At 36.5% G+C, this 8,534-nt stretch overlaps 1 non-coding gene across 1 annotated transcript; it reads left to right on the top strand.

Moving 5' to 3' along the window:
* The first annotated feature begins 1,740 nt into the window (after window positions 1-1,740).
* On the top strand, window positions 1,741-1,847 carry LOC130716351 (small nucleolar RNA R71). The gene has a single exon (XR_009011968.1). It is a non-coding gene; the product is annotated as a small nucleolar RNA R71 (small nucleolar RNA).
* The last annotated feature ends 6,687 nt before the right edge of the window (window positions 1,848-8,534 follow it).

The raw sequence follows: 8,534 nt of genomic DNA, 5'->3' as shown, positions 1-8,534 counted from the left end.
TTTCCCTCTGACTCTGATCAACCGGCTTCACAAGTTCCAACATGAAGCATTCCCCTGATCAGAAGTCTCCTAGGTTTAAAGGTCAAGTCACTATCCAAGTACAAAAGCAACTGTACCTTCCTGACGACCTACCTAACAGTCTCAGACACAGCAGAAGCTGGAATTTCCAGAACTGCCCTCCAACGGTAGCATTTTCATGCAGCTTTCAAACCCTAATCCTTGGAGTATAAATAGAGGCTGAATATTGAAAGATGCGGTTGGAAGAATTTACACAAGCACAAGCTATATTCAAAAATCTTCAAGCATTCTTTCATCTGAATTTCATTGTGTTTACTATAAGCTTTTTAGAAGCACTTTCTTTGTAAACAAGAACTTCATATACAGTTGTATAGTTTTCCTTTAGGAGATCAAGGTTGATCGGATCCTAGAGAAGACTAAGAGAGTGAATCTTAGTGTGAGCTAAGTCAGTGTAATTGTTAGTCACTTGTAGGTTTCAAGTGCAGTTGTAACTCTTACCTGATTAGTGGATTGCCTTCATTCTAAGAAGGAAGAAATCACCTTAACGGGTGGACTGGAGTAGCTTGAGTGATTTATCAAGTGAACCAGGATAAAATCCTTGTGTGCTTTTCTATCTCTTATCTTTAGCACTTAAGTTCTCGAAAGATTTGTCAAAATCTTTAAGGTGGAAGCATTATCTTGAAAACGTTATTCAAACCCCCCCCCCTTTCTACCGTTTTTCATACCTTCACATCGACCTCACTCAACTTCCTTCTCTTACTGAGGATATCTTTCATGAACTTAGCATAGATTGGCATTTGCTCCAAGGCTTCGGAGAAAGGAATATTAATATGGAGTTTCTTAAAAACTTCCAAGAACTTAGAAAATTGTTTATCCAAATTTTTCTTCACCAAAGCCTTGGGAAATGGAATCTTGCGGAGTTCAGGAGTATGGGTATTTACAACTCTAGTCCTAGTAGGCTCTCTAGCTCTTTCCTCCATAACACCCTCATCTCTTTCTTCCTCAGCTTTCTCATTTTTCTCTCCCTCAATTCTTTTCTCTGGCTCATGTAACACTCTTCCACTCCTAGTAGAAACCACAGTAGTATTTTCTTGCTCAGTCAAAGTTAAAGTTTCGGAAGAAAACTTACCTTGGTGATTCTCGGACATTTGCTTTGCTAGCTGTCCCAATTGACTCTCCAAGCTCTTGATAGCCATATCATGGCTCTTGTAATTGCTCGATGTATGATCAATGAATCTCTCAATCAGCTCCTCAAGACTCCTCTTGCCAACCGTCTTTACAACAATTTGCGGCTGGACAAGAGGCCCTTGCTCTGAGGTTGGAGCTTTTCCTCCTTGAGTCAATGTTCTGTCCTTGCCAACATCATCATTAACAGTACACTGGTTACTATCATGAGATTCACCACAAAATTTGCACTCCAAACTAGTTACTCTCGCTCCATTTGACTTGGCATCCTGAATATGTTTCCGCATTTCCGCTACCTCCTCGGAGAGTTGATTGTTGGAGGCTATGAGCTTATGATAAGATTCCACTTCGAAAGAGCTTCTTCGAATCTGGCGTTCATTCTCGGAGTTCATGGCTCTCATCGCCATTTTCTCTATCAAATCATACCCCGCTTGTGGGGGAAGAGCATCGAACTCCCCACTTGAAGCCGCGTCCAAACCAAACCGTGATGAATATAGTAACCCATCATAAAACTTCGCCACACATTCGGCTTGGGTGAGATTGTGTTGAGGACATTTCCTCAAAAGCTTCTTGAAATGCTCCCAAGCCTCATAAAGATTTTCATCTGAGGATTGTGTGAACGTCATGATGTCATTTTTCAATTTCCTCAAGAGGGACCTTGGGAAGAACCTCGTTGTGAATTTTTCTGCAAGGTCTTCCCAAGTAGTGAGACTCCCTTGAGGTTGTGAGTTCAGCCAATCCTCTGCTGCATCCTTCAAAGAGAAGGGAAATAGGCTCAACCGGATTGCTTCTGTAGAAACATTCACCACCCGATAAGTGTTGCAATTCCGGATGAACTTCTCCATATGAGCATGAGGATCTTCCGAGGAACCTCCACCATATTGGCTTTGGCTCACCATGTTGATGAATGCCGGTCTTAATTCAAAGTTCCCCACTCCTTCGGGAATGACAATACTTCCAGGATAGTCAAAGCTCATGGACCCCGAAGTTAGTTCCCGAAGAGTTCGGTTGGCATTCTCAACTTCTTGTTCACGCAAACGGAGGGTGATACCCTCTTGGATCCTTGCCTCAATGTGGGCTTGCATCTCCTCCTCTGTCATGCAGCCACCCATGGTGGTGCTGACGAACGCACTGTCGCGGGTGCCTGTCAAAGTATTTTTGCTTTGAATGCAGTACAAGGTGTTGAACACCAGGATCGTTCTCACAAGGACTTGATAAATTATTAATTGATATTAGAGTAAAATAAAGCAATTAAAAAGGGGGTTTGATTGATTGGATTGAAAAGTAACAAAGCAATAACTAAATAGACTAGACAGAAGATAGAAAGCGTTAGTCATCGGATTATAACATTCAAGTGCAACAAGCCTTCATTGGTTACAAAAGTATAATTCTTCCTTATTGTTTCCCTAATTCGTGAGAGTTGATTAACTAAGCGAAAATCAATTCACAGTTTCCTAAACTAAGCGATTAAGAAACAGTTACGAACTAACATGAACTAAGCGAACATGCATCAACTCTTATTTCTAAAACTACGGAATTAAGCAAACCCTAGATCAAAAATAGAGATGAAGAGAATTAAAAAAGAAGAAATTTGCATTAAGAACAGAACCTCAAGTTTGCAAACACAAGAATATTAAAAATCCTAAGACTAACTATGGAGTTTAGCAACTCATATTAGAAAAGAGGGAGAGATATGAGAGGGGAGGAGGTGAGGGTGTAATGGTGAGGTGGTGATTTGGTGGTGAGGTCTAATAAAAGCCTAAACTCACTTATTTATACTAATAAATAAACTTGTTCATCAAGTAACAATCTTTGTTATATAAATCTTTTCTAAATCTTCACAAAATCGGGCCTAAATAAAGGAGTAAGCTGCTGAACAATCAGACATTCGTGGGTCCCACAAAAAGTTTGAATCTTCAACTGAGGTAAACATAAGAGTTGTAGGTCTTTAAGTCAGCTTCGCGGGCCTTCAATCAGATCCTAATTCGGAGTTCTGTAGCCCAAGATATGATCATTTTAGTGCAGACTGTTCCAGACTCGCAGGATTAGTAACAGCAACTTTGCAAGAAAATTCTGACCAAGTTAGAGGCTGATTATAGAATTGTGCTGAACATGAAAGTTGTAGGGCTTCGAGTTATCTTTCCAATGACATATTATTCGCCCTATTTGGATATTTTTATCTCTAGATTCAACCTGTTCTAGCAAAACAGTCACAGAAACTAAAAGTGTAGAATTAAGCTCTTTTCCATGAATAATCCAAATAAACACTAATGGTCAAAACATGGCTAAGTCATAACAATTAAGCACAAAAATGTATATAATGAAGCTTAGAAAGACAAACATAAAGTGCATCAATTATGCGCTTATCAAATACCCCCACACTTAACCTTTTGCACTCCTGGGCAAAACTTAACTTCAAAGAAGAATCAGAAAATCAATTATGATAACAAGTACTTCCTAAAACATAAAAACTCAGCTCACACTTATCTTTGAGAGGTAGAAATTTTGATTTATGAGCAAGAAATTAACCACTTAATTTCCCACAAAGATTAGACAAATTAGATTCCATCACCTACATTCTAAGCCAACAAGAAATTTCAAATTGAACATCAAAGTTGGATGCAAGTGTTATACTCCCTACTCTCAAGTCTTTGGGCTTGTGTTTAATCATGCTTAAGCAACTCTCATCATCTCATGAAAACATGCATCTATCATAGGCTTGACAAGATTCTAACACACCAATTAAATTGAACAAATGCATACAAAGATCAAAGGACTTTTGAAGGTTGTAATGAGGCCAAGGTCAAGGAAGGATTTATGAAAGATATTCAGAGTTAAAACCTTAGGAAAAATAAGAGCAATGGGGAAAAATTCAAATTAAACTTACTCACAACCCCAAGAATTAACACATTCTTCCTTTTACAACTTCATTTTTTTCAACTTCCACTTCCTTTTCTTTCTTTAGTACATTCCTTCACTTTGTAACTTCTCTTTTTTTCTTTCTTTTTCTTTTTTGACATTTGCATATTTTTCCCTTTTTTTTTTTCTTTCAACTTCTTTTTAGCTTGCTTACAATTTATCCTCAAGGAAGGCACCTCTTTTGAGCAACTTAGACCATGCATTCAAATAAATCACCCCCGCACTTGTTGAATACTCATTCCCAAGTCAATTCCAAAGCTCTTACATTTCCTAAGGTAAGGTATCATCATTGTTTTTCACTTAGGCTTGTAATGAGCTACAAGAGAATAGAGATATTAGGCTTAAAGGGGTTAAAACAAAGGTTAAAACATGCAAGGTAAGCTTTTTAGGCCAATAGCTTATTGAAAAAGAATGCCTTATCACATCAAAGTATGAAAATGAACTACAATTTGAGTCAGAATCAAGTCAAGTTCTGCAGTGCATATAAACATGAGGAAATCACACAAGAAAGAAGAGAATCATGGCAATGATATTACCATTCAAGTGTTTGGTCCAAAATCTCACAAGGTAGTCTCACATGGCAAGCATATAACACAATGAATCCAACAAATAAGTTCTCAATGCAAATCATGATGAACTCAAAATGCAAGCAACTTCATCCAAAAGAGACATGAAACTTAACAGAAAAGTGGTTACATTGCTCACAAACTCAGCATCTCTAAAACTCATTGAAAAAGTGTGAACTCTTTTATTGAAAACAATAAAAACAAAGCAAATAAATTGAAATTGCAAACTATCCTAACTGAGGTTCTACTACTCCTAAATAAGATTCTCACCCCCACACTTAAATCACACATTGTCCTCAATGTGAGGCACAAATCATCAAATAAATTAGACAAGTGTAATAAAAGAGAAAGGTTAGGAAAAACCAGGAATCAAGGGAGCTGGCGAGACATGAAACCTGGTAATGCTCTGAAAATGCTATCACCTGGGTCCGGCGGAGGCCTTGCATTAAGAGGAAGCTCATAGTTTTGAGGCACAACAACTACAATCCACAAGTCAGGTGGCTTTGGAGGGATCTCATCTGCAACAATCTTAACAAACTCAAACTATTCTCTAGCACCTTCAGCATGACTCATGACAATGTTCAGTTTGAGTGAAAACTTTTTCCAAGCATGTGTACCACCTGAAATAAGAGTAAATGAAAAATCAGTACATTCAACAATCAACTCTTTGTCTGGAGGCTTCGGTAGAGGTTTCAAAACATATTCTTCTATGGAAATTGATTGCTTGCAATCAACAGAGTCTTCAATAAGCACGACTTTTTCAAAAATGTCTAGATTAATTAAAAGCGGCTTATGTGGAAAAATTGCTAATTTAGAACCACATTCTACATCCATCTTCTTAACTTCATCCTCTGCAAAACACTTCTTGAAATCATCCAACAACTTATTTTCTTCTTCACTAGGATAAATCTTCTCACTCTCATAAGTTCTATGTGGAAGAGGGAGATATATTTCTTGTTTGTTTTCCTCATCATTAGAATTAGCATCAGAAGCAACATCGACTTCAAACTCATTAACATCACCAGAACCATCAGTGCTAGCATCAAGATGAGTATCAATACAAGGATTAACTTCATCATCAATCTCTGCATCAACTTCATGTTGCAATGTGGGAGCGTGTGCAACTAGCTCGTTAACTAAAGCTTGTAAATTCGCAGTATCTTGCAGGTGTTGATTAGCATTTGCTTTGAGATTTGCAGACATTTGGTTCAACATGTCTTGAATTTCTTGCAATATGGAAGGTTCCTCGTGTCGAGGTTGTTGAAACTGGGCTTGGTTTGCTTCATATTGCTTTGAAAGGTCTTCCAAAAATTGGGGTAAATCATTCCAAGGTTGATGAAATTCCTCTTGTGAATGATGTGGATCATGAAATGGATATTGAAATTCCTCTTGCGGATAGTAGCATGGTGGTGAATAAATAGGCTGCTGGAATTGCCCTTGTGGATGATAGCAAGGTGGGTCACACCAAATATTTTCAAAATTCTCTTGTGGATAACATTGAGGTGACTCAAACTGTTGTTGATAGCTCTTGAGCAACATTTGTATAACAGAAAATTGGAGCTCGTCGAGTCTGGCTTCAAGCTTATCAAGTTTAGCTTCCATCACTGCAAAAAACTCCACAGACTAACACTTGTTTTTGTTATTAAAGAGAACAAACGGATAGTAAAAATATAAATCTAAGGAAAAAAAAACGTGTATAAAAGGAATATAAGAAAAAAGTAAAAAAAAAAAAAAAAAAAAAGAAACGAAGGAAAAAAATGTTAGTGAAAGAAAAACAAAACGAGATCTGAAAAAAAAAATGTTAGCAACGTATATAAAAAAAAACAAAGAATAGTAAATATTAATAATAAGAATGATATTAAAGGGAAAGAAGATAGAAAAGATAACAAACTAATATAGAAGAGAGGAAAGATATAGAAAGAAAAAAAAAAGATAGTGATCTAAAAATAGAAGATAGGAAAAAGAATTAGAAGATATGAGATAGAGATAAAAGATATGAGATAGATATATAAGATATAGATACAAAATAAAAACACAAGCTACAATCTAATAAATCAAATCAAATCTAATCTAATCTAATAGTATATACGGTCTTTTTTTTTCTTTTTTTTTAAATAAAAACGAAAATAAAAATATAAAATATAAAAATAAAATAAATTAAACTAAAAACGAAAAAAAAATACTCTAAGAACAATTAATAATCACCGAAGTCCCCGGCAACGGCGCCAATTTGACGAACGCACTGTCGCGGGTGCGTGTCAAAGTATTTTTGCTTTGAATGGAGTACAAGGTGTTGAACACCAGGATCGTTCTCACAAGGACTTGATAAATTATTAATTGATATTAGAGTAAAATAAAGCAATTAAAAAGGGGGTTTGATTGATTGGATTGAAAAGTAACAAAGCAATAACTAAATAGACTAGACAGAAGATAGAAAGCGTTAGTCATCGGATTATAACATTCAAGTGCAACAAGCCTTCATTGGTTACAAAAGATTAATTCTTCCTTATTGTTTCCCTAATTCGTGAGAGTTGATTAACTAAGCGAAAATCAATTCACAGTTTCCTAAACTAAGCGATTAAGAAACAGTTACGAACTAACATGAACTAAGCGAACATGCATCAACTCTTATTTCTAAAACTACGGAATTAAGCAAACCCTAGATCAAAAATAGAGATGAAGAGAATTAATAAAGAAGAAATTTGCATTAAGAACAGAACCTCAAGTTTGCAAACACAAGAATATTAAAAATCCTAAGACTAACTATGGAGTTTAGCAACTCATATTAGAAAAGAGGGAGAGATATGAGAGGGGAGGAGGTGAGGGTGTAATGGTGAGGTGGTGATTTGGTGGTTTGGTGCTGAGGTCTAACAAAAGCCTAAACTCACTTATTTATACTAATAAATAAACTTGTTCATCAAGTAACAATCTTTGTTATCTAAATCTTTTCTAAATCTTCACAAAATCGGGCCCAAATAAAGGAGTAAGCTGCTGAACAATCAGACATTCGTGGGTCCCACAAAAAGTTTGAATCTTCAACTGAGGTAAACATAAGAGTTGTAGGTCTTTAAGTCAGCTTCGCGGGCCTTCAATCGGATCCTAATTCGGAGTTCTGTAGCCCAAGATATGATCATTTTAGTGCAGACTGTTCCAGACTCCCAGGATTAGCGACAGCAACTTTGCAAGAATATTATGACCAAGTTAGAGGCTGATTATAGAATTTTGCTGAACATGAAAGTTGTAGGGCTTCGAGTTATCTTTCCAATGACATATTATTCGCCCTATTTGGATACTTGTATCTCTAGATTCAACCTGTTCTAGCAAAACAGTCACAGAAACTAAAAGTGTAGAATTAAACTCTTTTCCATGAATAATCCAAATAAACACTATTGGTCAAAACATGGCTAAGTCATAACAATTAAGCACAAAAATGTATATAATGAAGCTTAGAAAGACAAACATAAAGTGCATCAATTATGCGCTTATCAGGTGCCTCTCTTGAAAGCAACCTGCGTATGTGAAGGTATGAAAAACGGTAGAAAGGGGGGGTTTGAATAACGTTTTCAGTATAAAACTTCCACCTTAAAGATTTTGACAAATCTTTCGAGAACTTAAGTGCTAAAGATAAGAGATAGAAAAGCACACAAGGATTTTATCCTGGTTCACTTGATAAATCACTCAAGCTACTCCAGTCCACCCGTTAAGGTGATTTCTTCCTTCTTAGAATGAAGGCAATCCACTAATCAGGTAAGAGTTACAACTGCACTTGAAACCTACAAGTGACTAACAATTACACTGACTTAGCTCACACTAAGATTCACTCTCTTAGTCTTCTCTAGGATCCGA

This window comes from Lotus japonicus, chromosome 4, assembly GCF_012489685.1.
Source record: "Lotus japonicus ecotype B-129 chromosome 4, LjGifu_v1.2".
Classification (NCBI taxonomy): domain Eukaryota; kingdom Viridiplantae; phylum Streptophyta; class Magnoliopsida; order Fabales; family Fabaceae; genus Lotus; species Lotus japonicus.
The sequence above is the reverse complement of the archived record's forward strand: the minus strand, read 5'-3'. Positions and strand labels throughout refer to the sequence as shown.